This window comes from Tamandua tetradactyla, chromosome 19 (assembly GCF_023851605.1).
Source record: "Tamandua tetradactyla isolate mTamTet1 chromosome 19, mTamTet1.pri, whole genome shotgun sequence".
In the NCBI taxonomy this organism is placed as follows: domain Eukaryota; kingdom Metazoa; phylum Chordata; class Mammalia; order Pilosa; family Myrmecophagidae; genus Tamandua; species Tamandua tetradactyla.
In genome coordinates, this window is record NC_135345.1 from 49,094,286 (window position 1) to 49,114,121 (window position 19,836).

Genomic DNA, 19,836 nt, shown 5'->3' on the forward strand with positions numbered 1-19,836 from the left:
ATAATACCAGAATGTCCCACCCCACTGTTAAAGAGATATATTTGAGGGCATTAGGTGTTCAAATTCAAATAATAGGTTGTATGGCAAAGCAGGAAACTGTAAACCCCATTAAAATGTCATAGCACTAAATATGGTGTTAACTGAAATTAAAATCACACTATAAGTTCATCTTCTCAAAGTTAAAATGTCAGGAAAACACTAAAGTCTGGAAACAAACTTGCCTGGAAAAGTAATTCATGTCCTTTCTATTATATTCAACACAAAAGGGACCTATCTTCCCCCTCCCCCCCAAATAAACAATATTCCCTGAAGCAGACATCAAAGGTATTCAACTTCTTATCCAAAAAATCAGGACTTCTCATCCACTGTAGGTCCTCTTGTAACACTCCCATTCTGCCTGTTAAAAAACAAATGGGTCCTATGGGTTAGTACAAAATCTTAAAGCCATAACCCAGTTTGTCATTCACCTTCACCTTATTGAGTTTTACCATCTTAAACTCAAATTGTATTATGAAAGATATTTTTATCTTGAGTTTATCCTCACCCTGGGGGAGTGTTATTTGTCATCTGAAAAAGTCCAGATCAGTACCACCTACTAAGATGCAAACCCAAACCAAAAAATAGAAAAGTAAGCATTAAAGAGCAGCAATGAAGTGACAAATAAAGTTGTTACTGTTTCAAAATGTGTTAAATTTATTCTGTCAAGATTTATTTTAGTGATAAATGTATGTTGTAAAATGTTTGCTTGAAGACAGTTTCCAAAATTATTGTAATAACTTAAATATGAAAGATATAAAAAATGTGTTTTTTCACTAAAAAGAAAAAGAGTATACTTCTGTCCTAAAACCAAATGGATGGTTGTTACAGAGTGAGGAAAATGTAAAACAAACCTTGAATGGACATGGAAAGTTGTAGAAAGTTTGCAGATAGAGAAATGGTGGTGGGCAAGGTTAAGAAAAGCTTGATGCATCTATAATATACTAATATAAAACTAAAACTTAGTTTTCTCTTGAAGTAACAAAGTTTTTTTAAAATTTTATTCCATCTTCAGTAGAGAGTTTTCCTTAAGCAATAATGTAAAATGTAAAAAAAGTATAATTTGGCAAAATAACTTCTTGTGTCTGTGTTAATATTAGCATACCCTTAGCTGCTCCAAACAAAACTTCTAAATCTTTTTCTCAATTTTAAATTAAAAAAACAAATATTGTTTCAAATCTGATTACCACTAACATTTTGCTTTCTCAAGGTCAAACACTAAAAAATATCTTTTTATTCCTAACAGCTGTAAAAATTTATTCTTTCAATTTATAAAAATTAAGTCTAAAAATAGGTAAATTCATCTACTATTTTATAAGTTGCTTTAAAATGTTCAGTGTTATAATTAATTTTCACTGTAAACAACTTTGTTTCACTCTAATTCTTCTCTAAAGTTGTTTGTAATAAACTACAAGAACTCATCTTCAATAAAAGGGGATTTTTAAAAGAAGCAAGGCAAGTATATAAATTCTGTTCTATGTGTTAACTAACCTAATATTAGTTATGTTAAAAAGAGAAACTAAACCTCTGTTTTAACCTAAAAATCCTTTAAAAAATAACATAGAAATAATAAAGGAATACACAAGAGAATGCTGCATATGACAATTTGTCATGGCTAGGGTCTATCCTATCCTATTTCTCCTCTCCTCTAAAGAAAAATTTAATTCCACTTTTAATACCCTTTCTTGTAATTATACTACTCCTCATTTTAGGGCCTTGTTTTATACAACTCTTAACCAGATTTATTTGCAGAACCATCCAAGCAATGATGAATCAGCAACATGCTATTCCTCCAGGCACACAAGCACCAGCCAATTCCCTGCAACAAGAAACAGGGACAGCTCTTTGCCCTCCACCAGCTGGAAGCAGATGGAAAGCAGATCTCCACTCCTCAACATCCCAAGAAAAATTAAAAGGAAAAATCTATAATGTTAAGCTAAACGCCCCCTGAAGTGACCAACCCTTAGCAAGCATTCCCAGAAACTTGCCCCATCCATAACTTCCAGGAAGCCTCTTACAAAACCAAATCTGCCCCAACTCACATATCAGTTACATGATTGTTCTTGCACCCACACTCCAGCATCTACGATCTTGCCATATCTCCCCTTATGTAACATCTGCCCTCTTGCAGTTACAACCCTGGCAGCTGCAGCTTGCGATGACTCCCCACTTAGCTGCCTGCTTCTAAACCAAGCAATAAAACCTGCCAGCTACCTGCACTCAAGCTAAAGTTCTTGCCAACCATTTTATATAAGTTGTACCCCTTCCCCTGCTCTGCTCTGTCACCATCTTAGGCTTCAATCCACCTGTGCATAGCCTTCCAGTAACGCTCCTTTGATCAAAATTTGATCTCTTCTCCTCCTTCCTGGTCAAAAAACCTATTAGATACTATTATTATCCTCATTTTACATTTAAGCAAATAGGTTTATAGATGCAAATTGAATTGCCTAAATTCAAAAGGATAGTAAATGAGGGTAGCAACTCTGTAGTAACTTTGACTACAGTGTTCTTGCTTTTCAGCACCAATATGAGGGAGAGGGATTTTCCTCCATCCAGCAATTTAAAAGTCAAGTTCTTCCATATGGTTTCTCTTCCTCCTTCTCCCCTATTCCTCAAAGACATCTGAATACAAGAGGTGAAAATAGTAAAGAGTTTGTGAGATTTTTACAGTCACTCCTGTAAGTTGAATAAATCAATTCTACTCACATTCCACTAAGTATCACTCAATCACCTAGGTATGAAGACTGAAAAATGCAATCACACTGTATACCCTGGAAGAAGAAATGGATTTGGCGAATAGTGAGCAGTCTTTGCTACAGTTTATCCTTCTTGATAGCAAATATACATTTGAATTTTTCTTTCTAGTCTTAGAATGCATGCAATTCCCTCTTAAAGGGAGAGAACCCAAAGCCAAACTGGTTACTGAACTCTGGTCAAAGTAAAGGAACTTCAGGTGAAAAACAATCTTCTTTGTGGGTCCTGATATGATCCCTCATTTTATAGTAACATAGAAACTAATATGACAAACAACCCAATATGTGGTGATAGAGCAGGGAAAGCAAATGCCCAATGAGAAAACCCTTACTTAAAAAAGAAAAGGGGGAAACATGTAGTAGTCACTGATCTATGACAAGTTGGGCAGGCATTGTGAAAAATCATGCCTTGCTCTTTGCTAAGATCCAGGTTTGGTTCTCTAGAAGGAACCCCCTTGTCCAGCTTATTCTGTAGCTCTTAGTTCTGTTCACTGGAAAAGTGTAGGAGAGTTTGCCTTCTTTAGGAGATTGCATATTTTTTCAGGCTTCTTTCTGCTATAGTAAACCCTCAGCATGGGCTAAGGGTTTCTTTCATCACAAGTTAGTTTTGGCCAGAGATCATGGTTTTCTTAGCCATATAGTTTCCTCAAAAACTTAGAGGACTTCCAACTTATTTGCTTTCAGTGAGTTCAGTGGGTCAGAAATAACACCTAATATTCTCTCCTAGATATTGTTCTCAAGACTTTCTTGCCCCAAGCTTTCCCACATCTTCCCAGAAAGCTCATTTGCTACTACTTTAAGGCCAACTAAAACAATAGCTTGGACTGAAAGACAATTCCCTTTATCCTATGTCCCCAAGCCTGAGTCACTTTGTCTACCTGAGAAGTCTTAATAGGCCATTTGCCCTCAAAAGCTACCCAGGCTTATTTTCTATTATTTGAACCCCCAGAAGTAATTAAACTACTTTTGCAATCACGTGAAATCATTGCCATTTCATTCAAAGCTAGCAGATTATCTTTTTTGGTAGTACCTTGTCAAAAGCAGTGAGAAGCAACCAGACTAAACTAATATTCAGGTACTTTGTAACAATCTTCCTAAGAGTTACAGGTTTAGTAGGCACTTAGTCTACCTCCCAAGTTATGATGGGTGAGGATTTTATCAAATGTTTTGTCATAATAAACAGAGATCTCTAGCTCTATAGTATTCTATTTTTGCTATCCATAGCCAGACTGCTAAGCCAATGCCATAATGCAATCATTTTAGCGTTTTCTTACAGTAGTACTCCATTTCTGTTATAAATTTCTCTATTAACCAGTAAAGCCTAGTACTATCACAAATAACCACCAAACTCTAGTGGCTTAAAAAAGTATGAAGACTTCCGGAGAAGATGGCGGCTTAATAAGACGTGCGGATCTTAGTTTCTCCTCCAGAACAGCTACTAGGGGAGTAGAAATGATACAGAACAGCCCCCAAAGCCACGACAGAGATAAAAAAGACAGCATACCCCATCCTGGAACGGCTGCCTGGCTGAGAGAACACGCTCTGGTGAGATCGCCGAGGGGCGCGGGCTTCACCGGGCGGGGCGGCAAGTGGCCGGAGTCACTCCCTTCCCCCTTCCTGGGCCGGCTGGGAGAATTGGACAGGCGGTCCCCTCAAACCGCGGCAGCTGGTGCCCACACCACGCGCGGCCCCCCAGACCAACTGAGAGAATTGGATCGGAAATCCCCAGGCCGCGGAGAACGGTGACGGGGGGGGACCCTTCCAAACCCGTGACTCCCTGGGAATGGTGCACTCTCCCAGGCGGGCCGCTGCGGCTGGCGCCCTCCCGCCACGCTTGGCGCCCCGGGCCGACTCGGAAATTCGGACGGGCGCTTTCCCGGTGCGGCAGATAGCTTCAGCCGGGCTGCGCGATCGGTACACTGGGTGGAATTGGGGGCGAGCTCGCAGGGAATTAACCTGGGTAAGCTGGAGCCGGCGCTTTCCCCAGCCGGCGGTCGCGAGAAGTCGTCACTCAGGCCAGATGCGGGTTTTAAGCTTTTATTGTTACACTCCGGGATGGGCCACCCGGGAACCCGAGGAGTGAGACGTCTGAGGTCCGAAGACCCCGGGGCTCGGACGACCCAGAGCGGGGTAAGCGTGGGGCTTAAGTACTCTTGGGGAGGGGTGGAGTCTTGGGCGCACACGTCAGGAAGGGACAGCCAATCACACAGGGCAGGAGGCAGCTGCTAGGCTGAGGGCTTAGGTTAGGTATAGAGGAGTGAAGAGAATAACAGGAAGGCTTGCGGTTTAGTGGTGAGCTACGGAAATGGGCGGTCTACAACAAGAGGGGGAAGGGGGGAACAGAGAGGGGGGTTACAGGTACGGAGGGCAGAAAGTGAATGTAGAGAGGGAGAGAAGGATTAAAAAATTTTAAGCATGGCTAGGCTCCAGTCCCTGAGAAATATGCCACACCCAGGCTGCGGCAGCCAGCGACCCTTCCCACGTTCGGACCCCGGGCCGGCTGGCACTCTTCCAAGCCACTTCGGCTAGCGAACCTCCTGGACAGTGAGAGTTTTCCAAAGTTAAAGGACCCACAGCACCTTTTACTGGTGGGACCCGCAGACAAACGTGTGCCACGAGCGCCACCTACTGGGCAGGATAAGAAAAACAGAACCCAGAGATTTCACAGAAAAATCTTCCAAACTTTTGGATCCAACACCCAGGGAAATCTGTCTAAATGCGCAGACGCCAGCAGAAGATAACGGATCACGCTCAAAAAATTGAAAATATGGCCCAGTCAAAGGAACAAACCAATAGTTCAAATGAGATACAGGAGCTGAGACAACTAATGCTGAATATACTAACAGAAATGGAAAACCTCTTCAAAAATGAAATCGATAAATTGAGGGAGGACATGAAGAAGACATGGGCTGATCAAAAAGAAGAAATAGAAAAACTGAAAAAACAAATCGCAGAACTTATGGGAGTGAAGGACAAAGTAGAAAAGATGGAAAAAACAATGGATACCTACAATGATAGATTCAAAGAGATAGAAGATAGAATTAGTGATTTGGAGGATGGAACATCTGAATTCCAAAAACAAACAGAAACTATCGGGAAAAGAATGGAAAAATTTGAACAGGGTATCAGGGAACTCAAGGACAATATGAAGTGCACAAATATACGTGTTGTGGGTGTCCCAGAAGGAGAAGAGAAGGGAAAAGGAGGAGAAAAACTAATGGAAGAAATTATCACTGAAAATTTCCCAACTCTTATGAAAGACCTAAAATTACAGATCCAAGAAGTGCAGCGCACCCCAAAGAGATTAGACCCAAATAGGCGTTCTCCAAGACACTTACTAGTTAGAATGTCAGAGGTCAAAGAGAAAGAGAGGATCTTGAAAGCAGCAAGAGAAAAACAATCCATCACATATAAGGGAATCCCAATAAGACTATGTGTAGATTTCCCAGCAGAAACCATGGAAGCTAGAAGACAGTGGGATGATATATTTAAATTACTAAAAGAGAAAAACTGCCAACCAAGACTCCTATATCCAGCAAAATTGTCCTTCAAAAAGGAGGGAGAAATTAAAACATTCTCAGACAAAAAGTCACTGAGAGAATTTGTGACCAAGAGACCAGCTCTGCAAGAAATTCTAAAGGGAGCACTAGAGTCAGAACTGAAAAGACAGAAGAGAGAGGTATGGAGAAGAGTGTAGAAAGAAGGAAAGTCAGATATGATATATATAATACAAAAGTCAAAATGGTAGAGGAAAATATTATCCAAAGAGTAATAACACTAAATGTTAATGGACTGAATTCCCCAATCAAAAGACATAGAATGGCAGAATGGATTAAAAAAAAGGATCCTTCTATATGCTGTCTACAGGAAACACATCTTAGACCCAAAGATAAACATAGGTTGAAAGTGAAAGGTTGGGAACAGATATTTCATGCAAATAACAACCAGAAAATAGCAGGAGTGGCTATACTAATATATAATAAGCTAGACTTCAAATGTAAAACAGTTAAAGGAGACAAAGAAGGACACTATATACTAATAAAAAGAACAATTAAACAAGAAGACATAACAATCATAAATATTTATGCACCGAACCAGAATGCCCCAAAACACGTGAAGAATACACTGCAAACACTGAAAAGGGAAATAGACTCATATAGCATAATAGTTGGAGACTTCAATTCCCCACTCTCATCAATGGACAGAACATCTAGACAGAGGATCAATAAAGAAATAGAGAATCTGAATATTACTATAAATGAGCTAGACTTAACAGACATTTATAGGACATTACATCCCACAACAGCAGGATACACCTTTTTCTCAAGTGCTCATGGATCATTCTCAAAGATAGACCATATGCTGGGTCACAAAGCAAGTCTTAACAAATTTAAAAAGATTGAAATCATACACAACACTTTCTTGGATCATAAAGGAATGAAGTTGGAAATCAACAATAGGCGGAGTGCCAGAAAATTCACAAATATGTGGAGGCTCAACAACACACTCTTAAACAATGAGTGGGTCAAAGAAGAAATTGCAAGAGAAATTAGTAAATACCTTGAGGCGAATGAAAATGAAAACACAACATATCAAAACTTATGGGATGCAGCAAAGGCAGTGCTAAGAGGGAAATTTATTGCCCTAAATGCCTATATCAGAAAAGAAGAAAAGGCAAAAATGCAGGAATTATCTGTTCACTTGGAAGAACTGGAGAAAGAACAGCAAACTAATCCCAATGCAAGCAAAAGGAAAGAAATAACAAAGATTAGAGCAGAAATAAATGAAATTGAAAACATGAAAACAATAGAGAAAATCAATAAGACCAGAAGTTGGTTCTATGAGAAAATCAATAAGATTGATGGGCCCTTATCAAGATTGACAAAAAGAAGAAGAGAGAGGATGCAAATAAATAAGATCAGAAATGGAAGAGGAGACATAACTACTGACCTCACAGAAATAAATGAAGTAATAACAGGATACTATGAACAACTTTACACTAATAAATACAACAATTTAGATGAAATGGACGGGTTCCTGGAAAGACATGAACAACCAACTTTGACTCAAGAAGAAATAGATGACCTCAACAAACCAATCACAAGTAAAGAAATTGAATTAGTCATTCAAAAGCTTCCTAAAAAGAAAAGTCCAGGACCAGATGGCTTCACATGTGAATTCTACCAAACATTCCAGAAAGAATTAGTACCAACTCTCCCCAAACTCTTCAAAAAAATCGAAGTGGAGGGAAAGCTACCTAATTCATTCTATGAAGCCAACATCACCCTCATACCAAAACCAGGCAAAGATATTACAAAAAAAGAAAACTACAGACCAATCTCTCTAATGAATATAGATGCAAAGATTCTCAACAAAATTCTAGCAAATCGTATCCAAGAACACAATAAAAGAATTATACATCATGACCAAGTAGGATTCATCCCAGGTATGCAAGGATGGTTCAACATAAGAAAATCAATTAATGTAATACACCATATCAACAAATCAAAGCAGAAAAATCACATGATCATCTCAATTGATGCAGAGAAGGCATTCGACAAGATTCAACATCCTTTCCTGTAGAAAACATTTCAAAGGATAGGAATACAAGGAAACTTCCTTAAAATGATAGAGGGAATATATGAAAAACCCACAGCTAATATCATCCTCAATGGGGAAAAATTGAAAACTTTCCCCCTAAGATCAGGAACAAGACAAGGATGTCCACTATCACCACTATTATTCAACATCGTGTTGGAGGTTCTAGCCAGAGCAATTAGAAAAGAAAAAGAAATACAAGGCATCAAAATTGGAAAGGAAGAAGTAAAACTATCACTGTTTGCAGACGATATGATACTATACGTTGAAAACCCGGAACAATCCACAACAAAACTACTAGAGCTAATAAATGAGTACAGCAAAGTAGCAGGTTACAAGATCAACATTCAAAAATCTGTAGCATTTCTATACACTAGTAATGAACAAGCTGGGAGGGAAATCAAGAAACGAATCCCATTTACAATTGCAACTAAAAGAATGAAATACCTAGGAATAAATTTAACTAAAGAGACAAAAAACCTATATAAAGAAAACTACAAAAAACTGTTAAAAGAAATCACAGAAGACCTAAATAGATGGAAGGGCATACCGTGTTCATGGATTGGAAGACTAAATATAGTTAAGATGTCAATCCTACCTAAATTGATTTACAGATTCAATGCAATACCAATCAAAATCCCAACAACTTATTTTTCAGAAATAGAAAAACCAATAAGCAAATTTATCTGGAAGGGCAGGGTGCCCCAAATTGCTAAGAACATCTTGAGGAAAAAAACGAAGCTGGAGGTCTCGCGCTGCCTGACTTTAAGGCATATTATGAAGCCACAGTGGTCAAAACAGCATGGTATTGGCATAAAGATAGATATATCGACCAATGGAATCGAATAGAGTGCTCAGATATAGACCCTCTCATCTCAGGACATTTGATCTTTGATAAGGCAGTCAAGCCAACTCACCTGGGACAGAACAGTCTCTTCAATAAATGGTGCCTAGAGAACTGGATATCCATATGCAAAATAATGAAAGAAGACCCATGTCTCACACCCTATACAAAAGTTAACTCAAAATGGATCGAAGATCTAAACATTATGTCTAAGACCATAAAACAGTTAGAGGAAAATGTTGGGAGATATCTTATGTATCTTACAACTGGAGGTGGTTTTATGGACCTTAAACCTAAAGCAAGAACATTGAAGAAGGAAATAAATAAATGGGAGCTCCTCAAAATTAAACACTTTTGTGCATCAAAGAACTTCATCAAGAAAGTAGAAAGACAGCCTACACAATGGGAGACAATATTTGGAAATGACATATCAGATAAAGTTCTAGTATCCAGAATTTATAAAGAGATTGTTCAACTCAACAACAAAAAGACAGCCAACCCAATTATAAAATAGGAAAAAGACTTGAACAGACACCTATCAGAAGATGAAATACAAATGGCCAAAAGGCACATGGAGAGATGCTCAATGTCCCTGGCCATTAGAGAAATGCAAATCAAAACCACAATGAGATATCATCTCACACTCACTAGAATGGCCATTATCAACAAAACAGAAAATGACAAGTGCTGGAGAGGATGCGGAGAAAGAGGCACACTTATCCACTGTTGGTGGGAATGTCAAATGGTGCAACCACTGTGGAAGGCAGTTTGGCAGTTCCTCAAAAAACTGAATATAGAATTGCCATACGACCCAGCAATACCATTGCTGGGAATCTACTCAAAGGACTTAAGGGCAAGGACACAAACGGACATTTGCACACCAATGCTTATAGCAGCATTATTTACAATTGCAAAGAGATGGAAACAGCCAAAATCTCCATCAACAGAAGAGTGGCTAAACAAACTGTGGTATATACATACGATGGAATATTATGCAGCTTTAAGACAGGATAAACTTATGAAGCATGTAATAACATGGATGGACCTAGAGGACATTATGCTGAGTGAGTCTAGCCAAAAACTAAAGGACAAATACTGTATTTTCCCACTGATGTGAACGGACATTCAAGAATAAATTTGGAATATGTCATTGGTAACAGAGTCCAGCAGGAGGTAGAAACAGGGTAAGATAATGGGCAACTGGAGCTGAAGGGATACAAACTGTGCAACAGGACTAGATACAAAAACTCAAAAATGGACAGCACAATAATACCTAATTGTAAAGGAATCATGTTAAAACACTGAATGAAGCTGCATCTGAGCTATAGGTTTTTGTTTTGTTTTGTTTTGTTTTGTTTTATTTTGTTTTTACTATTATTACTTTTATTTTTTTCTCTATATTAACATCCTATATCTTTTTCTGTTGTGTTGCTAGTTCTAAACCGATGCAAAGGTATTAAGAAACAATGATCATGCATCTATGTGATGATGTTAAGAATTACTGATTGCATATGTAGAATGGTATGATTTCTACATGTTGGGTTAATTTCTTTTTTTCCGTTAATTAAAAAAAAAAAAGAGAAAGGGTAATTGGAGCTGAAGGGATACATACTGTGCAACAGGACTGGATATAAAATCTCAGAAATGGACAGCACAATACTACCTAATTGTAATGCAATTATGTTAAAACATTGAATGAAGCTGCATGTGAGGTATAGGTTTTTTTTTCTCTCTATTATCATTTTAATTCTTATTCTGCTGTCTTTTTATTTCTTTTTCTAAATCGATGCAAATGTAGTAAGAAATGATGAATATGCAACTATGTGATGATATTAAGAATTACTGATTGTACATGTAGAATGGAATGATTTCTAAATGTTTTGTTAATTTTTTTTAATTAATAAAAAAAAAGTATGAAAACATTCCTCAATTGTATAGCACTTCTATATATGTTGCCAGGATGCTTTCTTCTACGTGATAATTCAGGGATTCAGGTTCCATCTTATGGATTTTACATATCCTAGGCCATATAGTTCTCTGAATCCAGTTGTTGATAGGGAAGGAGTATGAAAATTATGTATAGAAGAATAAAAAGATCAGCATTATAAATTATTTTTATCTTTAATGCTATTATAAATCATGTTATGATTTTTCTGGTTGGTTCTCTTATTAATTACTTGGACTTTATATTACCTTATTTGTTACTGCTGTTATGCTTTGTTCTTTTGAGAAATAACTAGTCACATATTCAGATCCAAATTTTGCCTTACAAAGACTTAAGTTAGCATGCCATCAGCCATGGGTCTTCTAGGTCTTACAGAAAAGATCTGCCCAAATCTGGACTTCCAGTGCTTTCACCTCCCAGTGTCCTGTTTCATCACCAGTATCTCCAGTCCCTTAGTTCAGGAAGATTTCTCACTTTTACTTTCACTGAAACATGGCCACACACCTATGTAATCAGTGGCCAGCTTCTCTTATCCAAGATTTTTTCTGTTTTGCACATGTATAAAATTCAGTGACTAACCTCTACTTTCCCAAGCTTCTTGCCCTGCAGTTTTGTTTATTTTTTTCAATTTTGCTACCTTTATATCAGGGTTTTGTGCTCAAATTGAGTCCATCCCATTATAAAATATAGGGAATGTCAGACCTTCTTCAAATCACTTACTTCTGATCAATAACATTTTTATAACTGTTAGGCATAGGGTCATTAAAGTATCCACATGAGACAGTGAGTCAAAACTTAACAGGTTTATTGAGAAAGCAACAGAGTGAGAGCAAGAGGAGAACAGGCAAGTCCGAGCCAGTGAAAACTGCCAGCAAAAGGAAAGGAAAAATGGCTCCAGCTCCCTTTCTGACTGCTTGTGGTTTTAAAGGAAAAAACACGCTAAGAGGGGTGTGGTGTGATGTGCAGCCGCAGGCATCACCGGGAGATATCAGGTTGGTGCACATCATGACTTCATGCTCATGGTTATCTGGTATGGCCTCTGGTGGGTGGGGTGTCAGCATGTTCTTGCTCATCTATCTTGTCAGCACATCAGGTTCTGTCAGAGAAGCTGCTGAGGGAGAGAAACTGAAGGAGCCCCCATGCCGCAGAATCCATTTTGTATGTCAAGTTTTATTTTCTGAGACCTGACAATAGCCTTCCCCTTTCATTTGGCAACTAACTTCTGAGTCTTTCTGATTTAGCAAGAAAGCATCCAACTGCATTATCTCAGTTACACCAGAACATAAATTTTAATGATATATGTAAATGGAACTTAGAGTAATTGGTAATCAGAAATCTAAAGACTACTATCTGGGGGGAATGAACCCTAAATAACACAATATACTTTTGTGTCTTTGGATCATTTTACATTTCAGAACCTCTGGTAATTCAATGACGACAAAAAAATTGTGAAAGTGAATATCTTAATGGGGTTTTGCACACTCATTATTAAATTCTCTCCCATTCCAGTGATCTGGATGAGAATTCTCTGTGTCCTTCAGTGCTTAGCAAATTCATTGGGATGTTGCAGAACAGTAAATCCTTTCAAAAAGTAAAATGAATAAGATTCAGTCCCCAAAGCGTCAGCTTTGGTTGAATACAGAATATGATCACATGTGGAGATTTCCTTCATTTTACAAACATGACCTAGGATCTTTCTTCTCAATATGTGGCCCACGGACAAACAGCATCAGCATCACCTGGGAATGGTTAGAATCAGAGACCCCACTATAGCTCTACTGAGTCAGAATCTGCATTTTCACCAGATCCTGAATGTTTTGCACACATATTGCAGGTTAAGAAGTGCTGGTTTAGAAGAGCATAAAGAGCAGCACCAGGTAGGGCAGCTGGGTCAGAGACTGGCTAGAGGTCAGCTTGTCTAATTAAGAGATACGTTTTCAAACAGTCAAGTCCAGAGTACATAACTCCTTCAACAAAATGAGTTAAATAAAATGCTTATAAGACCTTAGGAAATGTAAACTATAGAATTAAAGATAGACCCTGGTATACACAGAAAGCAAGCCATAGGGAATTTACTAATGAATGTGCAAAACCCCACTAAGATATTAGTTTTCACAACCTTTTTGTCATCATTGAATTATCGAAAGTTCTGAAATGCCAAACTGATCCCTTTGATGGCTCCTTGGTCTCCACCATCTACCACAGTGGGTTTGTATAACCATCATTATTGAGGGTAAGCTTTGTGATGCGACTGTAGCTTTTCAGAGTGATGTAAAACAATGGGCCCCAGCACATCGTGACTGGATACCTTTAAACCTGCTTGAAAGGTAGTACTGGTCTTCTCCTTTATATATCCATACAGCTCCCAAGAGATAAATTTTCAACAATCAAGTCCAGAATACATAACTCTTTCAATAAAATGAGTTAAATAAAATGTTTATAAGACCTTAGTGAATGTAACCCTATAGAATTAACGGCTTTACATAAGCAAATAGCAAGCAATGGCCATGAGGGAGAAGTCCAGTTGGGTGGCAATGTATATTGAGACTCAGGGCCCCTGCCAGGAAAAGAATTGGGTTAAAGATACACAGAAAGCAAATAATATAGGTAAAAATCAATCAACAAGAAACAGATATTCACAGACAAAATTCAAGGGATGAGTTAACATTAAAATCTAGTTCTGATGTTAGATTGAGCAGGACTAAGAATTTGTCTCATTCTCAGAGCTGTTCAAAAAGATCACAAAACAAAAACAAACACACATGAATTTAGGGGCAGTGCCAGAGTACAGAAAGGCATCACCTCTTTCTGAAACACCAGTAAGCCCCATTCTACTTGGATCTGTGGTCACACATTGGTGGTCCTGGGTTGCAGGCCTGACATAAAACTTAAGATTGTTTTCAAAAGTCTTTCAACAGTTTGGTGGTTCCTCAGAAAACTAAATATCTGGTTATCCTACAACCCAGCAATTCCGCTCCTTGTTATATCCTCAGAAGATCTGAAAGTAAGGACATGAACAGACATTTGCACACCAATAGTGGCATTATTCACAATTGCCAAAAGATGGAAACAATCCAAAAGTTCATCAACAGATGAGTGGATAAACAAAATGTGCTATAGACATATGATAGAATATTATGCAGCAGTAAGAAGGAATGAGTCCTGAAGTACATGACAACATGGATGAACCTTGAGGACATAATGTTGAGTGAAATAAACTAGACAGAAAAGAATAGATATTTTATAGTTTTACTAAAATGAATGAACTAGAACATGTAGACTCAGAGATTTAAAACCAGAGATAGAAGCTAGAGAAGGGGGACTGGTTATCTAATATGCACAGAATTGTTAAAGAGGTTGAATTTAAGTATTTGTGAATGGATAGAGGTGATGATACCTAGTTCTGGGGATTAGAAGTAATAGTGCCATATTGCAGGTGACTTTGAAAGTGTGTGATGAGGTTCATGTGTCAACTTGGCTAGGTGATGGTGCCTAGTTGTCTGGTCAAGCAGGCACAGGCCTAACTATTGCTTTGAGCAGGACATTTCATGGACTTGAGTCATGAACACATTGGTTGCATCTACAGCAGAGTAAGAGAAGTGTCTTCTGCAATGAGTGATATTTATTATGATCACTTAAAGTCTTTCAAGGACCATTCAAAAGAGAGAATCTCCATTTCTGCTTCAGCCAACCAGCCTTTCCTAGGAATTCATTGAGGACCTTCATTGGAGCTGCCAGCTCATGGCCTACCCTATAGATTTTGTTCCTGAAGTTGCATGAGACACTTTTATAAATCTCATATTTGCAGATATCTCCCATTGGTTCTGTTTCTCTGGAGAACCCTGCTTATACAAAGTGGTTGTTTAAAGTCAGTTATATAAATAACTTCTTGTAAGAATCACTACAAATGTAAAAAAAAAAAAAAAAAGAGTGGTATATGGGAAAAACATAGCTATTAAAAAGAAAAGTCTTTCAATATTATCTAAGATCTGGCTGCTTTTCCCTTCTGTGCCATGTTGTCCCAGTGATATCCTCATAGCTACCATACTCTTTTTATGGTTGTAAAAGAAATCATGCAAAGAAAATACTTGCTTTTCTCAGGATAAAGTATTTTATACACTGAAAGTATTACAGAATTCAAAAATAAGCAACAAAGCAAGTAATCAACTGCTGATGTGACATTTTTCCTCATGGATCAAATATTCTATCAATTTACATTCATCTGGGCAAACAATTGGACCCATTTATTTCTCATCTCAGTAATACAAAGTTCCACCTATACAGAGCAGTCTTAATTCAGTAGAAGAGGAAATTGTATATCTTCAGCAAATAGTATATGTATTGTTCATAATACTATATCTTGTGGTCAAGCACTAAATTGAAATTATTTCTTTATTAAATTTGTCTTTCACAGAAACATCACTTTTTTATTCTTCTTAAAGCAAGCCAGTCTAGCATTTCTGAAATAAATAATGAAATCTCATGCCCTTCTCTTTTCAATAGACCTTAAGCAATAGCTGATGAACTTTTGTCTTTTACTCAGTGATGTTAGGAGTTTAAAAATGTATTTAACATTTTTTGTAGAACCCTTGTCTCTGATTTATATTTTAAACAAGACAAAATCCACCCACCTTGTAATGCAATTCAAGTTTTCTCCTCTCAGTTTGTTTATTTCAAATGTAACTTTTCTTTCACAATAGCTAAACACTTGAAGGTTGTTCACAAATACCTCTTTTATAATCCTGAACACCAAATGAGTGCTTTTTGTCTCCCAAAAATATTTTAAAATTGGTTATGTGTTTATGTACTGAGTCACAGTGCTGTATTTCAATTGACTAGAACTTGCAGAAACACATGATTTTTGTAATTATACATTTAATTCTACTCTCCCCTGGCATTATCTGCCAATTGAAAAACATTTTTATCACTTTGCATCCCTGTCCCAGGGGACATGGCCTCTGGTCTCAAACACTATCCAATCTCTTTACTGCTAAAAGGTCATTGTTTTTCCTTTGCCTTTATTTCATGTTAAATTCTAATTATTGCTGTATTTTTTCTTTATTAAAAAATATTCCTCCAAGGGTTCTTGTTCTAAGCCTGGCAATTCTGTATCCCAGCTATATAATTTAGTCTTCTGGAAATCTATTAATAATAGCCCTGGTGCTCTCTTTTCATGTGCCCTATCTGTCCTTTGATCAATGCTCTTGAAAATCTTAGTCCCTCCAATTATGCCTCTATCTTTGTGCTATAAAGTCATATTGCACATCTCAGACTACCTGTGGTTTTTCTATCAAAGAGTAGAGTACCTGACTTATGTCTACTTCTATCCTTATCGATTATTTTTTCACATCACAAAAGAGGCAACATCTTTTTATGTACACAGTTTCAATAAAGTTCTATCCAGGAAAGGGCACAGTGTAAGCCCTCTCTTGAGTTTTAGTTCTATGATCTGAGTATTTTGTCCCTTTGGGGGCATGGTTCAGGGATCTGCCTGATTTCCAAATGTCTTCTTGAGTAACTTAAAAAGGATGTCAATGTGAGTCGTAAAAACCATACTGGTGTAATGCGCAGTTGTAATCATTGTCTTCATTCTGGGGTCTTAGAAAACAATCTCTTGTGTCAAAGTGAAAGAATATTTCAAAAGAAAGTAATCAAATGATGCATAGCAGAGTTGGCTTTGGGTGGCACTCACAATAATTAGATAAATTGCACCAATACCCATGCTTCCCTATTTTATATTTTTTACACAGGAGGATTGGAAATTTCCTAACCATCATGTATCTCTCGGGAAAAGAGAACCAACCATTCACAGCAAATGGACAGACGCAATTTTTCAGTACTAGCTTGAGAATTTGAGAAATAAGGAGCCATCTCTTGCTCATTACTATATTAGTTCCCAGCAGAGTGCATGATGCACACACACAAAAAAATGTTTATTGAATTCTAGTCAACTTCACTTATGTCTTTGATTTAAATAATGATCCCATTGTTCAGATTATATTAATTTTTATGAATATTAATTGTGTTTAGAATTTTGTGTTCTTGTTACTGTATGTGATTCTCAGTTGTTTTTACATAATAAATCCATTGGGTATGTAAGATGGCAGTGGAGAAAATGTAATGTGGAGCAGACACTTTGCTAACAGTTCTTGACTTGGCAAGTAAAGAAGTATGCCACAAGGGAGATTTTAAAAATAGAACTACTTTGTATGACTTTAAAATATTACATCCAACTGAAAGTTCAGCATTCAGTAAAGATTCAAAAGTGCATTTTGGCAAACTAAAATTTTTCATTATTTTACATTAACTCTATTTAAGAAGTTATTACAATCATATTATTTTACTTTCCAGGCACTCTTCCATATTTTTATCTCAATATATCTTAGATTTCATCTGAGATACCTGTTTTGAATTTGAATATGTTTACAATGTTTAAGCCTCAGTGAATTTTTTCCATTTTTTTAAAGCACTCCAGAATAATGGAAATCTTTCATTTCAGCAGTTTGCATGCTGCAGCAATAACAGCCTCCATGGGAGGTTTAAAGAAGCAGAGGTTTAAAGAAGCAGTGAACTGCAAAGCATGAAGTAAGATGGGAAGATTTGGAAATGAGAAAGTCTCAAATTTGAAATGATGTACAATATCTAACTGTATGGCAGTTCAATTAGCAATATAGAAAACCTGAAATTACTGAATTCTTATTAATTAAATGACAAATCACACAAATACTCAAAGAAGGATTTTGCAGGTGCTGGTTAGAATATGTATCATTTCATTTTAATGACAACTGGGAAAAAAACTGTAGGCCAAAGTAATTTGACCAATGACATGTAGTCAATGATGACAGAGGTGAGACATAATTATAGACCTGATTCCATCTCTTTCCCTTATGTCATGCTCTCTCAATTAGGACATAAACAATTGTCATAAATTTTGCCTTTTCCACTCTACACAAGTAGCCCTGGATTGATTGCAGAAAGCATGAATAGTAGTTATGGATTTTGCTACTGAGCAAGATACTAACATTTCATAGTTTCCTCCTCTGAAAAATGAGAACCTAAACCATAGACTTTGAGATTTATTGCAGGAACTGTCTCATATGACCATGAGGATTGGCAAGTCCAATGCTACAGGGCAAGCTGAAAGCTGTAAACTTGATGAAGGTGATATTAATGATGCAGGAGAAGCCAGAAGTTAGGAACTTTGAAGAAGATAACGCTGCATTCCCCAGGACAAGTTTGTTCTCTAGTGCAGAGATAGAAATTCTCTCAAAAATCAGTAGTTTTATATACACAAGCAATGAACAACCAGAAGAACAAATCAAGAATAAAATCCATTCTCAATAGCAAATAAAGAATAAAATATCTACTAATAACTCTGATTAAGAATGCAAAGAACTTGTACACAGAAAACTATGAAACTTTGTTGAGCAAATAAAAGAAGTTCTAAATAAATGAAAGGACATTCTGTGTTCATGCATAGGAAGACAAACATCATTAAGATGTCAGTCTTACCCAAATCAACTTATAGATTCAACACAATCACAATGAAATTCCATCAGCCCTTTCAGTAGAAATGGAAAAGCTGATCATCAAATTTATATGAAAGTTTAAGGGACTTATTTCAAAGCCATCTTGAAAGAGAAGAATGAAGTTGGAGAACTCATACTTCATGATCTTAAAACACAGTCACAGTAATCAAAATAGCATAGTACTGACACAGTATAAACCAATGGAATACAATTGAGAGCTCAGACATCAATACTCATATTGATGGCCAACTGATTCTTGACAAGGTGGCAAAGACCATTCAAATGGGTATGAATAGTCTGTTCAAAAAATGGTGCTGGGAAAACTGGATCTCCTTTTGTAAAAACAGAAGGGGTACCTTTACCTCACACCTTACAGAAAAATCAAATAAAATGGATCAAAAAAATAATGGCCAGAACTATCAGATTCCTAGGAAAAAATGTGGGGAAGCATCTTCATGATCTTGTGCTATGCAATGGTTTCTGAGACTTTACACTCAAAGCACAAGCAACAACAACAAAAAACCATTAGATAAATGGGAGCTCATCAAAATTTAAAACTTGTATCCTTGAAGTATTTTTATCACGAAAGTAAAAAATAACCTCCACAATGGGAAAATATATTTGGAAACCACATATCTGACAAATGTTTGATATCCAGAATATGTAAAGAAATACTTCAAAGTAGCAACAAGGCAAACAACCCAATTTTAAAAATGAGCAAAAGACTTGAATACAATCTCTCCAAAGAAGATATACAAATGGCCAAAAGCACATGAAAGATTTTTAACATCATTATTCATCAGGGAAATGCCAATCAAAACCTCAATGAGATACCATTTCATAGCCTTCAGAATGGCTGTTATTAAAAAAAAGTAGAAAATAAGGGTGGGAGAGTATGTGGAAAAATAGGAACACACATGCATTGCTGATGGTAACTTAAAATGGTCCTGGCAGTATGGAAGAAAAAGTTCGGCAGTTCCTCAGAAAGCTAAGTACAGAATGACCATATGAGCTGGCAATCCCTCTACTAGTTTATACCCCAAAGAATTAAAAGCAGGGACTCAAAGAGATGTTTTCACACTGATATTCATAGTAGAATTATTCAAATTGCCAAAGATAGTAGCAACCCAA

At 37.1% G+C, this 19,836-nt stretch overlaps 1 long non-coding RNA gene across 1 annotated transcript in view; it reads right to left on the reverse strand.

Annotated features, from left to right (window-relative positions):
- Nucleotides 1-264: 264 nt before the first annotated feature.
- Nucleotides 265-19,836, reverse strand: part of LOC143663600 (uncharacterized) — a 55,730-nt gene continuing 36,158 nt past the window's right edge. The window contains exon 3 of the long non-coding RNA XR_013166065.1: nucleotides 265-397. This is a non-coding gene — a long non-coding RNA (uncharacterized LOC143663600). The remainder of the gene's footprint in view (nucleotides 398-19,836) is intronic.